Source organism: Fukomys damarensis, unplaced genomic scaffold (assembly GCF_012274545.1).
Source record: "Fukomys damarensis isolate Sample0158 unplaced genomic scaffold, DMR_v1.0_HiC HiC_scaffold_16, whole genome shotgun sequence".
Taxonomy (NCBI): Eukaryota; Metazoa; Chordata; class Mammalia; order Rodentia; family Bathyergidae; genus Fukomys; species Fukomys damarensis.
This window is the reverse complement of record NW_022900928.1, coordinates 131330758-131345197: the sequence shown is the minus strand read 5'-3', so window position 1 is coordinate 131345197 and position 14440 is coordinate 131330758. Positions and strand designations below refer to the sequence as shown.

At 50.9% G+C, this 14440-nt stretch overlaps 1 long non-coding RNA gene across 2 annotated transcripts; it reads left to right on the top strand.

The window, feature by feature from the left end:
- Window positions 1-182: 182 nt before the first annotated feature.
- On the top strand, window positions 183-14035 carry LOC104863603. 2 transcript variants are annotated; one of them, XR_780620.1, is made up of 4 exons: window positions 183-264; window positions 13115-13145; window positions 13263-13361; window positions 13962-14035. It is a non-coding gene; the product is annotated as an uncharacterized LOC104863603 (long non-coding RNA). The 2 variants fall into 2 exon arrangements; XR_780619.1 differs by having other exon boundaries at window positions 13115-13361.
- Window positions 14036-14440: the final 405 nt, after the last annotated feature.

Genomic DNA, 14440 nt, shown 5'->3' with positions numbered 1-14440 from the left:
ACTGCAGGGAGAAGTGCAGAAACCAGAACACCCCAGGAGTGGGTCACCCAGAGCACAGCCCGCCTTTGCTTCCCTCTTTTTCCCATCTGTGATGGAGAGGTCTTTGTACCAGAAGAAAGCAAGCGACACGGGCTCCATTGTGAGGTTTCTCTGTTGTCATTGCAGCGAACCCTAGAGAGAGACTGCTCGCTCAGTGCAGGATCCAGGCCCAGCCAAGCCCTGGCCAGAGGATGGCCCATCCATGCGGTGAGATCAAAACATACGGTGAGTGCTTAAAAGGATACACTTGAGTCATTTATAGGAAAATGGATACACCTTGAGACCTCAATATTAAGTGAAATAAGTCAGATACACGAGCTTAAAAATCGCATGATTTCTTTTATATGAGAAACCCAAAATATAAATTAAGAGCAAAATAAAAGGTAGACAATAGACATGGGGAAATCGATCTTTCTCAGAGGGGAAGTTGATCAAGAGGTGAAAGGGGAGGAAAAAAGGAATTAAGTTGTACTGTGTAATGTACCAACTCCACTCAAGGAATGGAATCATTATGTCCTGCAGACACAGACTGATAAAAACCAAAAGCAAACATATGACAATAAAAGGTACAGTGCCGTTAATTTCCCTCAAAGTCCTCCCCCTTGCTTCCAACACACATAGCTCATCTTTCGTGCCACTTTCTGAGGCAGTTGTGGAAGACTTCTTTCCCAAGTGTCTTTAGTGCGCTCTCCTGGTTGCCTTAATGCCCTGAATCCACTCAAAATGTTTCTCTTCCATGGTCATTTGACTTTGGGGAAGAGCCAAAGTCATGTGGTGTCAGCTCCAGTAAACACAGTGGGTGAGGTCGCATGGCAGTGTTCTCACGAGCTGCCTCGCCAAGGTCACACGGCTCCCCTGGAATTGAGCCAGCTGGGCTCCACACTCCTCTTGGGTCTGAACCCACCCACAGTGCTGCGCTGCCCGGTCTTCCAGGCACAGGCTCACCATGTTAGCTCAGGTTGTGTTGGGGGAATGAATGTCTGAGAGCAGGAGTGAGGCTCAAACCTGCCTCAAACGGGAGACGTGGGTGTGTATCAGCGCGCTGTTGCTGCTGTAACAAATCACCAGAGACGTATTGACTGGAGCCAGCATGATCTTATTATCAAACTGTTCTGCAGGCCCGATGTCCCCAGGTCCCAGGGCCACAGTCGGGCTCAGCAGGGCTGTGTGTACCAGAGGCTCCTGGGAGCACCCGTTCAGTGCCCTTCCTGGTTCTGGGGTCCCTGTGTTCCTCAGCTGTGGCATCTGCCTCCATCTGCCTTCTCTGACTGTGACCCTCTTGCCTCTCTCTTGAGGCCCTTGGTGACTGTGTGGGCCCTCCAGATAGTTCAGGATCATCTCAGGGCAGGGTATAGCCACACGAAGTCCCATTTTTAAAGGTCCTGGGGGTTAGGATGTGGTATCTTTGGGAGCATTATTCCGCCCACTGTAGACCCAACCCACCAGAGCAGAGGCCTCTCGGAGGCCCTCTGTGTGGCCCGGTGTTGCCCCATGTCTTAGTCTATTTTCTGTTGCTAGAATAAAATAACTGGGCTCAGTACTTGATAAAGAGAAAAGGTAAGCGGAGTGTGGTGACACATGTGTGTATTTCCAGCACTCCAGGAAGTGGAGGCCAGAGAATTACAAGTTTGAGCCCAGTCTGTGTAACTTAGGGACTCAGAGAATCCCTGTTGAAAAAGAAAAACTAAGAAGGGCTGAGATGTACCTCAGTCCAGAGGCCTGTGTTCATCCCCAGTACCACATGCGCACACACACACTCACACACACACATGCATGTGCACACACACACACACACACACACACACACACACACATGCACCCACGAACGCCATGGTACTGCCTCTGCTCAGCTTCTGTCGAGGGACTTACGCTGCGTAACTCACAGCAGGTAGCATCACCTATCACTGAGCAGGAGATCTCTCAAGAGAGGTGGGTGGGGGTTCATGAGGAAGAAGCCAGAATGCCAGGGCTCAGTTTGCTCTACAGTCGAGGGCTGTCTAGGTCACCAAGCCAGCCCTGACACCCAGCCCTGACACCCAGCCCCATCTCCCTAGAAAGGCATCGTCCATTCAGGAGGGCAGAGCACCCATGACCCGAAAACCTCCCACCACTGTGGGACCAGCACTGTGACCCCGAGGGTCAGATTTCAGCCCCAGTTCCGGTGGAGACAAGCCACGCCCACAGCAAGCACCCCTTTGACTCCCACATCCTGTGGATGTCTGAGCAGAGGGGATGGAGGGGGGGTGTCAGCTGCTTGCACAGCAGGGCTGCAACAGCAGTGGGCAGTGGCAGTGTGGTGGCCCTGGTTTGTCCCCCTGAGGAGGGCAGCCAGATAGGGCTGCAGGAGGACAGAGGAGTCCGCAGGAAGGACAGCACTGAATGCAGAGCAAGCCGAGTGCAAAGCAAGCTCTATGCTGATGCTTTGTAAAGGATGGAGGGGCAGCCATGCCTCAGAGCTCAGGGTTAGCTGTGGACTCCAGCTGTACAACCCCAAGAGTCCTGGAGGGGACAGAATACTGGGCCCCCAAAGATGTGACCTGTTTTGCACCCTGCTTCCTGTGAATGTGGCCCTGTTTGGAAATAGAGCCTGCAGACATAATAGAATTAAAGCAGTAGTCATGTGGTCCCAACCCAATGACTAGTGTCCTCCATAGACACAGGAGAGGGAGATTTGAGACTCAAAGGCACAAAGAAAATGCTCAGGCGGTTATGGAGTAGAAATCGGAGGGACTCAGCTCCCAGCTGAGGAGTGCAGCAGCCACTGGCACCTCAGAGAGAGCAGAGCATGGATCTCCCTTGGAGCCTGCAGAAGGAGCTGGCACTGCCAGCCCTTGTGTTGGACTCCTGAGCTGCAGGACCTGCAGCATCCTGGGAGGCATCTCCCAACCCACACTGGCTCTCACGCTCCACTGCTGCTGTTCTAGGGTCCTTAGCAGCTTTTCCTGGTGCTTTGGAGATGGAACCCAGGGCCTTTTGTATGCTAGGCGGGTGTTCTACCACTGAGCCCCATCCCAGCCCTTCTTATATTTTAGTGTGAGAAAGGGTTTCTCTAAGTTGACCAGGCTGGGCTCGAACTTGCAATCCTGCAGGCCCAGCTCCTGAGTAGCTGGGATTACGAATGTGCTTTATTGTGCCTGACCTCTTACTAACTTTTGAGCAAGAGCCTTGCAGCTTTAATTTACTCTGGGTTCCACGAATGACACAGCTGGCCCTGGGCTTAGGTATTACAGGAAGTAATAAGGCTTCCCCTCCCCCTCAAACCTGCCTGTTTGTATCTCTTGAGAACAGCAGAATGGCTCTGTGACTGCAGTGTCAGGGCCCTGTAATATCTACCCCCAAGGGCCCCTTTGCATTCTCCCAAGCTGGACTCAGGCCCTCTAGGGAATTTGCTTTCTAATTCTCCCAAGCAGCCCAGGTATCTGTCAGTGTTTATCTGGAGGTGGCCGAGGTCATCGTCCAAAAGGACAGCTTCAGATGCACCCTGGGAACTCAGCTTCTCATTTTTGCACTGGAGTCCCGAGGCCAGGCTGGGTGGGAACCAGAGTCTCCCTTCCCATGCTACATGCTGAGTGACACAGGGCCTCGGGGCACGCAGTGCGCCCCTGGAGACGACCAGACAGCACTTCCTCATATTGGTTGCTATTTGTTGCATAAAAGCTACAAATTCTCCCTTTCAGTTCTGAGAGTGCTAGGGAGTGCTTCTGTAAGAATCCTTTTCAGAATGACTATTCCACTCAAGCACAGAGCTCATCGCTCCAAATGCAAGGAGAAGGTAACTATGATGAGCATGTGTCTGGGACATGGCCCCAGTCACCTGGGGGACCGGGGGGTGGCACCTGGCTGAACTCAGGGAAAGCTTGTTGGACCCCTCTTCTGCCTGGGATGAGTCTGGGTAGAGCTCCCGTGGTCACGATGTCTCATCACCAGCTCAAATCTGGGTAGACAAAGAGGAGACTTTTCTCTAGATCCATGGCCTCGGTAGTCTTGACAAATCCTCAGGTTACATACAACCTGTGAGGCAGGGATGGGATGGTTCTCTGAGCCCAAGGACATGCCTGGCTCTGAGACCTGGATTCTCCTATGCAACCTTCACTCGGGCTTCTGTGGCAACCCTGCTTATCCTTGGGTTTTGATCTAAAATGAGATCTCCTCCAATGCTATCCAAGCAATCTGCCTTCATTTGCTGAACATGATTCCTCAAGTCCTGCAACCATCAATTATGAGCCCTGATTCCAGGCTAGAATTCAATCAATATTTTCTTATTAGGGCAAGTGCCTACCTGCGGCTCATTGAGCTAAGTAAAATATTTATGACCAGACAAACCTGTTTTCTCTCTTCTGTCATTGCTCTATTGCAGCCTACCCTCTGTGGCTTACATCTAAAGCTGATTCATTTGGAGTACAAGGTGCAGAATCCATGTCCTTATAATTCTGAGGATTCTTAGAATCTAGGAATCAAAAATTCAAATGAGTAGTGTGGATTCTTTCCTAAAGGTGCGTTCTCCACTCTTCCAGTGAATGCCATAAATAATAGAGATTTCTTCACCATCTCCTTTGGGTGCCTCATCTACACAGGGGTTGGGGAGCCAGGCAGTGGACAGTCGTGAGTGTTCCCTGAAGGTGCTCTCTCGGGGGTGATCTTCCATGCAGTCTCATTGGGTCCCTGGCCAAGTCTCACCATGCATTTTCCGTCTGTGTCTCTGGCCCTCTCTAGCCTGGAAGTCCCTCGGGCAGTGTCTCTTGTTTTCTCCTTATCTTCTTCCTTGCTGAGGAGTAGGCAGGACTGCATTCGACATTTTGACATACAACGCCGGCCACTCTGGACCTCCAGAACCGCTTCCTTCCCAAGCAGGATGGACACGGACTGTCCCTATGTACCGGGGCCCTGCCTTAGCCTGTTAGCGGGAGTCCTTTCGTCCAGGCATAGCTCACTTCCTCCTCCCCTGCCCATCTTCCCTGGGACCGAGGTGTCCTCTGCTCCTGGCACAGCACCCAGCACCCAGAGCACGCATTACAGCACCATTTCATTGTTGGCTGCCCCACAGCTGTTCCATGGTGCGGAAGCTACAGGGGGCAGCATGTGGCGTGGAGCAGGGAGAAGAAGCAGAAGTCCCCTCCCCAGAGGGCAGGATGGTGGGGACTCCAGGGCTGCCCTCAGCATGGGCTTCTCTCAGCTCCTGATCACACAGGAGAGCAGATACTTCCTATGGGAGGCTGGGGAGAGGATCCTGCAGGCCACATGGAGCAGTCCAGGCTGACCTCCAGCCCATGACCCCTGAGCTTCTGTGGGTGGAAATTAAGGAGTTTTATCCAAGACGCGCAGCCACACGTGTGGAGAGTAGGTGCACAAGACGCTCCAGGTCAGTGCTCTCCACTCATGGGGTCTCCCCAGAGCTTGCTACCTGGGGTGCAGACTGACAGGAGCTGGCAGTCCATCTGGTTGGCACTGGGGATGGGGAATGTTGGGAAGTGGTTAAAGGACCTTACTCAGCTGGGTGCCACTGTTCCTGTCCACGAGGAAGCCATGTCCCCAGCATGTGCAGGCCCTGTGTGACCTCAGTGGCCGCCACTCCCTGTGGGGGCACCCAGGTCTACAGCAGGTGACCACTGACAGCTGCGGAATAGGAAGGGCATCCAGAAGGGGGCTGACAGCACCCCACAGGTGTGGGGCTGGCACGGTGTGTGTCACTCACTGCCAGCTTCCGCCCCTGCCCTTTCCCGATCTTGGAAGATCAGGGCCAAGGGGAGCTGGAGAGAACTGATGGGAAGAGAGCCCTGTCTCAGGGTGGGGGCCTGGGCGTGGGGACCACTCCAAGGAGCCCAGCCTGGCTGGTCTCAGAGGCCCTGTGACTTCCAGCACCAAGCCCTTTCAGAAGCAGCCTCTCCAATAATGTCACCTCCATCAGGATGGTGCTGGAAGATGCCCGTGTCCACCTGTGGCGGTCAGCTTGGTCTCCACAGACATGGTGGCTTACGCAACAGAATTACACTTCTTTCTCCAGGGGCTGGGAAATCCCAAGATGAAGGAGCTGCAGTGGTACCTGGTGGGGGTCCCCTCCCTGGGTTCTCAGTGTCCTCGCTGGGTTGGTACACAGAGGGTGCACTGGCCCTCCTTCCTCTTCTTATAAAGATCCTATTTCTGCCCTGGGAACCCCACTTCTGTGTTAGCACTGAAATCTGATTATCTTCTAAAGGCTCGGATGCTAGCATGTCGGACAGTGGGGTTTTAACACACGAGTGACAGGGACATTGACTTCTCAGACACACTGCCCACAGCAGCAGGGAAAATACCAAACCTTCCCGTGGCCACCTCAGAGCAGCACATCCGAGGACCCAGGGAGTTTTCTGGGAATAGCTGTGCAACTTTTCCTGGGACTTCCCTCCCCTCTGGCCTGCAGGGGTCTTTCCAGATCGTAGCCTCATCTTGCCACCTGGCTGGCCCGATCTCAAAAATCCAGGAGGATCTGCATCGAAGTGCTGACTGCTCAGGACAAGGACTGGACTTGATTGCAGCCCACCTGAGTGGAACCAAAAGGGATCCACGGGAAGGAAGACCACAAACAGGCAGCCAGGCTGTAGCCTGGGTCAGGAACAGGACAGTGTGTGCAGTCGGCATTTGGAGGGCCCTTTGCCTGGGCAGGGTCTCCCCACACTCAGTCTCTGTCCTGCAGATACTGGCACATATCTGCCATCTCAGCACTCTGGATGCTGAGGCAGAGGGACTGTAAGTTTGAGCTTTCGGATGGACAGCAACACTACCCTCTCCTTGAGGCAGCTTCTTGGATTCACCCCACTCCTTCCTGCCCCAGGGCCTCTGCACATGCTGCTACTACTGCCCCCAAGTGCTGTCCTGCTCCTTATGTTCTACGTGTCCTGCCTCCGTCTTCAGCTCTCCAGTGGGGATTTGCTGGCAGGAGCTGTCCTAATGGTCCTGATGGTCCTAGGCCTGCCTACCTCTCTAAGTCACACACTTCTGTCCCTCAGCACCCTCTCGGCTGGCAGGATGCTGGTGCCATCTGCCTCCCTGTCTCGACTGGGGCCCGTCACATCCACAGGATGACTTGACTTCTCACCCTGAGCCTGATTCTCACATAGGGAGATAAATGAACTCCCCCGGTCCCAGGGAGGACAACAGAGAGCAGAGAGCTGCTTCTGAGGCCACGCGGCCCAGAGTCCAGGAAATGAGCACAGCTTGGGGTCTTGGGTGCCAAGACTACACAGGCAGCAGTGTTCACCAGTTCATTCCTGTTGCCCTCCAACCCCAGATGAGGGTACGTGCGGGCTCAGTGCCCCTTATCCCAGATGCATGGGACCAGAAGGGATTTTGCTCTTCCTTTGCACAATTCTGGAATTCTTACACATACATATGAGCTATCTCACGGAAGGGACCTGAGACTAAAATTGACATCATTTATGTTTCACATGCTCGAAAGTGATTTCCTGCAGAATTTTCAGTGCACCTGCGTGTGGACTGTGACCCATCTCTGGAGTCCAGGTGCAGAATTTTCCCCTGGAGGCATCATGCGGGCTCTCACAAAAGCTTCTGGTTTTGGCACATGCTGGATTTGGGGTTTTTGATCAGTGATCCTCATGGTCAGCGTAGAGAAGGTGGCAGTTGCATCCAGGACCCTGTGGGGTTGGCTGCGTCTCATCCACCTGCTGGCAGGGTGGCTTCCTGGCTCTATCCCTGAGAGCAGGCCTGGGGGAGGAGCCAGCACCAGGAGGATCCTCATCATGGTGGATGGCAGTGGGGGCAGAGGGGACCCCCTGCCTCATGGGATGTCGCTGAGGCATGTCTTCTACCCAACCTCTCTCGGGGGCACCAGCAAGGCTGAGCACCATTGTGCCCAGGAAGACCTGCTCACTGATTCTCAGCTTTCTGCCTCACAGATGTCCCCACCCCGCAGAGTCACCTCCAAGATGGACTACCAGCACCCAGAGCTCAGGGAATCCAGATCCAGACCCAGAGGTGAGGCCATGTCGGGCCAAGGAGCAAGCGGTAAAGCCAGGATTTGTGTCCAGACATCTTCCTGGCCACTGTGCCACACTGGCACATGCTACCTGGCCCCAGGCAGGGTTGGAGAAAAGCAGGCCACCAGGAATACGCAGAACTGTGGCTCCTGAAACATCCCCATCACAGTCCCCCAAACCCGTGAATGTGCACATTACAGGGACATGGGGAATTAAGATCGGGGATGGAATTACTTACTAACCAGTGACTTCCAGATGAAGAGACGACCTTTTGCCGACTCTGAAGACAGAGGAATTCACACAGTTTGAAGGTTGGAAAATGGTCCCCAGAGGAAGCCAGAGAATCAGGGCCAGGCCTGCCTCCTGGTTCAGTCCCTGTGAGTCCTGTGTCAGGTTTCTAACCTCCGCTGCTGTCAGATGACAAATCTGCCACGTACACCACTGATCTGCCACTTGCTGGTAGCAGCTTTTAGAGGGCACAGCCGCCACCTCTGAAAGTTGGCACCAGTCCTTACTTGTGTTTGATGGGTACGGCTCAACTTTATTGTTGTCATGATTGTTTATTTTTGTCATTTTTTTCTCTCCATTGTACCACAGAAGATCTTAGAAAAGTGTGTGGACCTGGAGGGGAAGAAGTTTGCTCTGACAGCAAAAAACCTTACACGCCAGCCCTTGCCGCTCTGCAGGCTCCCAGCAGCCTTTGCAGACACCAGCGTGGAGACCTGCACGTGGTCGCCTGAGGGCTGTGTGTCCCCGATCTGGTGTAGGGGCTCAGGGTGCCCCCTGCTACCCAGAACAGTGAGGTGCCCCTCACTCCCAGAAACCACAGCGGTAGGGACGGTGTCGCTGCTCTGTGCCCTTGGCCCTCACCTGCCCCACCGGTGTACATTTGAACAATAAACCTTGTGTGCGTGGGAGGAACGGCTCCCACCCGCTCCTGTGGCAAGCGCTGCGAGTGCAGGAAACCATTACGAGAAGGGGGAAGAGAAAGTGAGCATTCATCAAGGAGCAGAGTTTTAATAATACTTGAGAATAATTTTTCCTCGAGGGCCGTAGGTAATGTGAACACGTGTTTGTCTAATTGTTTGGGGATCCAAAAAGTGAATAGTGAACTTTGGAAATTCGATGAAATGGAGAGCACCTTCCCTAGCAGTGAAATTTAGGGTGAAATTTAAGGATTGCAGATGAGAGCAGAGAGGTTGGGCCAAGGGGAGCTCAGGGAACACGAAGGAAGAGATAAAAAAGACAAAGACGGGGCCTCCGGGAAGATTCTGAAGCCTCAAGCCCAGACCCCTGCCTGCCAGACTCTCGATTTGACCTGTAGTAACCTTTCTGCTCCGGAGCTCCCGGCCTCAGCGCCCTGTCAATCACGCTGTCAATCACACGCCGAACACCTGATGGGCGGCGCCCTAGGCCCAGGCCAACGTTTAAATCTCTTAAACCCAACACATTCAGCGCTCGTGCCATTTCCCTTTCTTGCTGGCTCAGCCCACTCATTTTGCACATGCCATCACCTAATTAAACTTCATTAAACTCCGCTGCTCTTTTCTTATGCTGTGGGCCAAGATCAGTCCTTTGTTCATTGTGCACAAGAACCTGGAAACCCATCCTGGATGACGTCATCCATGGCAACAGTTGCTGTCCAGTGGAATCTGCACCTCTGGGCACATCTTGGATAGCGTCTCGACCTCTTTCTCTCTCTCCATGCTTCTGCCTTCTTACAGCATTATCTGCTGGGTCCCCTTCTAAAAGCCTATGTCTCCTTTTCACCTCACCTCGGCCTGTGTATCTGCCTCACCTCTCCTTGAGGTCACTGAGTAGGGTTTAGGGTTACTGGGAGACCCGACAGCACAGATTCAGTGCCTCACACTGTATTCCCAGGTTGGAGGATCGGTGCACCCAGAGAGCGGACTGGTTGGAAAGGAGGCCTTTTGGAGGTGTGGATAGTTCTCGTGTGGGTAGGAGGGCAGTGGTGGCCGGTGGAGGGCTGTGGAAAAGAAGCAAACTCCAGGATCAACCAGAGAGAAGAAAGCAGTCATAGGGGCTGTGAGGCCAGGCCCAGCTGGCTCAGGGTTGCCCCTGCTATGACCCCCAGGGCATCAAAGTGCACAGCAGCAGCCCCTAAAGGGCTGGTGCAGGTGGAGCCATGAAGGAGTCTGGTAGAAGTTTGGGGACCCCAGTAGGATGTCATCCAGGCTCCAGGATGGACGGGAGCCATCTGGAGAGGAGCTGCTGGCCAAGGCTGTTGGATGAAGTAGCTGGCACCCAGATTTGTCCCTGAACCTGCAGGCTCAAGAACTCTGTCTCCTCAGGGCCAGAACTGATGCAAAGCCAACCGCAGAGGACTGGCAGGTGAAAGGAACTGCAGCTGTCAGGTGGATGCAGAGGGAAGAATCCCCTCCTGGGCTCTGTGGGGAGGGAGCGATTCAAGCCCAGTGTGGACTTGAAGACTTCCTTGGCCATATTAACCTCTTGTGAAGCCACAGCGACTTATAGCTCATTTGTCCCTTGAGGTGATTCGTTGGGAATCTGCTCTCATCCATCAGATTTGTTTTTTTGTTTTGTTTTGTTTTGATACCTGGGATTGAACTTGGGACCTTGTGCTTGCAAGGCAGGTGGCCTAACCACTGAGCTAAATCCCCAGCCCTCCATCAGATTTGTTTTAATATTTTATTGTACAGCTGGAAAACTGCATTTCTGAGTGCCGAAGGACTCGTGTAAGGAATCCAAACTTTGACTATTAATCCCAGAATATATATTTACATATGCATTAGGGCACTCTATATTTTTACCAATTCTGCTGTTACACATTTAAAATCCTGTTAAAGATTATGCCCCATAACTAACTAGTTTAAATCTATTTATTTTAAAGAAGCAGAAAGCCTCAAGTTCTCTAAAAGATATGATGTCCTTTAAAAACTGATAGGAATTTTGGGATTCATAAGCTAGTTGAAAGTTTGATCATAAATAAAGACAAAATCTCCAAATAGGCATATGCATGTGCTCACTCATGAAGTTCTGTACACGCATGTATTAAATTTGGAGAATATTTGTGAGTAGCAAGCTGAGAATGGGCCATTATAATTTCTCATCAAAGGATCTGGGTGGGAGTTTTAGCCAGTTCACTCACTAGTGGGAAAATCCAAGGGTGAAATGGAATCAGATTTTTTTTTTCTTTTTTCTTTTTGGTACCGGGGATCAAACACTGGACCTTGCTCTTACGAGACAGGCGGCGACACCATTGAGCTAAATCCTCGGCCCTGGAATCTGAATTCTGGCACACCTGCCCTGCCTGAATACGGGAGCTCTAAGGCTGGCCTGCACCTGCAGGTCCTAGTGGAGACTGGTTTGTCAGCCACACAGAGCTTCTCCCACATTGGCAGGCCCTGGCCCACCAACCGGCATTGCTTCTCCTTCCCTCCTCCCCTCCTCCCCTCCTCCTCTCCCCGCTGCCTCTTCCTCATGGTTGGATTTCTTTGTGATGAAGCCTGGAGTCCCTGCAGAGGTGTGGGCTGCTTCTGGCTTGTGTGGCTAGGGAAGTTGCCAAACAAGTTTGCCTTGGTGAACTCTCACAGGAAAGGGGCCTGCTGGAGGAAAGAAGAGAGTCTGGGAGAATTTAGGATGTGCTGAGGCCCTCACCGTGGATAAACGAGCCGATCAGGTTTTCAGCGTCTCTGAGGATCTTTTGCACCACCTGGAATGTTCGGGCTTGGCAGGGGAGGAGCTCGGCTTGGAGACAGAGGGCTCCGGTGTTGGTGTGGGCCTGGGTGACCCAGTCAGTGTGCAAAGACCTGACGCCTTCTTGTACTTAGCGTCTTCCCCGTGGATCTTGCCTGCTCTGTAGACAGGTTCATAAATGACGGGTGAAGCGGAACCACCAAGAACCGGCAAGCTGGTGGCTTGGGCTGCAAATTCCTGCAGATGTTTGGTACAGAGATGAGAACAGCGTTGAATTAGAAGGGGTTGTAGGGTACCTGAGATGGCCAGGGCGGTGTTGAACGGCAAGGAGAACTGAGCCTGAAGAGCGCCACGGATTGATGTTTAGATCTCAACCATGGACAACCAGGTTGTTTTTCGGATTGTATGGCTTAGATTTTGGAGTGGAACTTTACAGTGCATCCCCTTTTGGAAGGGCCACAAATCCCAAGAGAAAAGGTTCGGGCTAAGATTTTCCTCCATTCTGCGAATGAAGAACAAGCTGCAAGGTCAGCGTAGAAGAATGCTGCATCCAGCTCTGGAGCCCAAACAGAGTTCGCTGGCCACGAGCCCTAGCTTGAAATGGGCTGTGGCGAATTTAACTATGTCATTAGCACTGATTCATGCCGGCATGTGTCTCCTCGAAACAACCCAGCTCACCAGCAGACTATTTCAGAAGTTCTTTTGAGTGCTGCAAAGGAAGAAAGGACAAACCTTAGAATTTATGAGATATGAGACGATGTGTACTTAACTATTCAGATTACTTCATTCATATTTATTGCAATGACTGTTTTATTTGAGTTACTTTCCAATTGTTTATTTACCCCTCCTTTACTATGCTTTTTCTTTCTTTTTGCTGTGCCAGTGACTTGCACTGAGCTATATCCCCAGGCTTTCTACTGGCTTATCTGTTTATTTATAGTATTTTTATTTTGCCTCATGTCCTACAAAGAGACAAAGTTGCCCAGGCTGTGCTGAAACTTGTGGTCCTCCTGCCTCAGCCTCCCAGAGAGCTGGGATTATAGGTCTGCACTACCATATTGTTTTTATCACTGTATGCTTTTTGTTTTTTTTCTTACGTCTGTTTTTCTCCTTTTTCTTTTTCTTAGTGGTTTTCTTTTCTTCCTTTTTTTTTTTTTTTTCTTCTCCCATTTCTACTGGTTTGGAAATTGTATTTTTATTCCCTCACTAATTTTTCTCCAAGTTTAAGTATAAACTTTTGCTTAACAGATTTTAAGATGGATCAATATCTCCACCCTCCTCTGTGGCATAGTGAGTGTGAGTGCCAGTTGATTGCTGGCTTCTTCCGTTTCATTGTTTCATATCTCATGCATCTTACTTTAGTTGCCCTGCAAGTTGCCATTCCTACTGTTCTTTGAAGATAACACTGCATTCATTTCTTTTTGCAGGGCAACAAATTACTCCAACTCAGCTAAGCAGGTGATGGTCAGGGACTCTCATGAGGCTGCACCCTCTCTGTCCACCAGGGTAGTGCCATCTCAGTTCTCAGTGGGGTGGGAGCCTGGGACTCCAGGCTCAGTCCTGTCTGTCTGACAGACTCACAAGCTGCAGGACTGAGGACTCAGTTCTTTCTTGTGCCGTGGGAGCCTCTCCATGGGAAGAAACCCAACGTGCATGATGGAAGGGAGAACCCAGGTGGGAGCCATCGCTTTTTTATAACTTAAACTTACAAATGATGTCCCATTATTTTGCTGCACCGTACTTGTTTGAAGCAGGTTGCCAGGCCCAGCCACCCTCAGAGGGTTGTGCTTAGGCTTAAATATCAAGAGGCTGGAATCACTGAGGGCATATCTGCTGCAATATGCAAATTTAACCACTCTCTTATCAGTTTCTCCCCTGCCATTACTTCCTAGTATGTCAATTAATAACCCTTCAAGTGAAGGTCTGTGAATGAGACATCCTCTGCCTTGATGATAAGATATTTTATTTTGTCACTACCCTTGAATGATGATTTATCTAAATGTATGTCGACTGACAGCCTGACTTTGGCCATTTGAGGATGTGATTCCATTGTTCTTTGGCTTCTGTGGTCAGTAAAGAGAAATCGGCTGTCAGCCCACTGTTTTGTTCCTCTTGTTGCTTTTCACAACACAGAGTACTAACCACTATATGATCACAGTGAGCTACTGGGATGCCACTCTCATTGATTTTCAGAGCTTTGTCTTTATTATTGTTGTGCAGCAGTTTCACAGTGATTTATTTAAGCATAAATTCACTGTAGCTTATCCTTATCAGGACTCTCTGTGAGTGTTCAATTTGAGTAGAGTTGCCAGATACAACACAAGAACCCCAGCAACACTTGAATTTCAGGTAAGTACAGACATTCCTCAGTTAACAACCCATCTGGGTACCAACTGTGCAGACTTATGACCTGCCACTCAAACTTATGACTCATCTTTTGTTGTTGTTGTTTTGTACAGATCTATGCATCTTGTTTTTAGAAACTCAATGTCTTTTTTGTGTAGTAAACCTTCTCTATACAATACTGTAATTTTTGTTGATTGTACGCCACAGTGCTATAGTTTTATGTTCTGGTGTGCATAAGTTATGCTACTGCATGTATGAGTCGCTCAAATAAAATTAAAGCCATCCAGCTCGATTTTCCTTTGACCATTTCTTTGTTCTGAATGTTGTAATGTACATGCTATATACAGTTCCTCATTTAGAGACAGTACATTTGACAATGGGAATGGAGCTCAGTCATTAAATGAAGA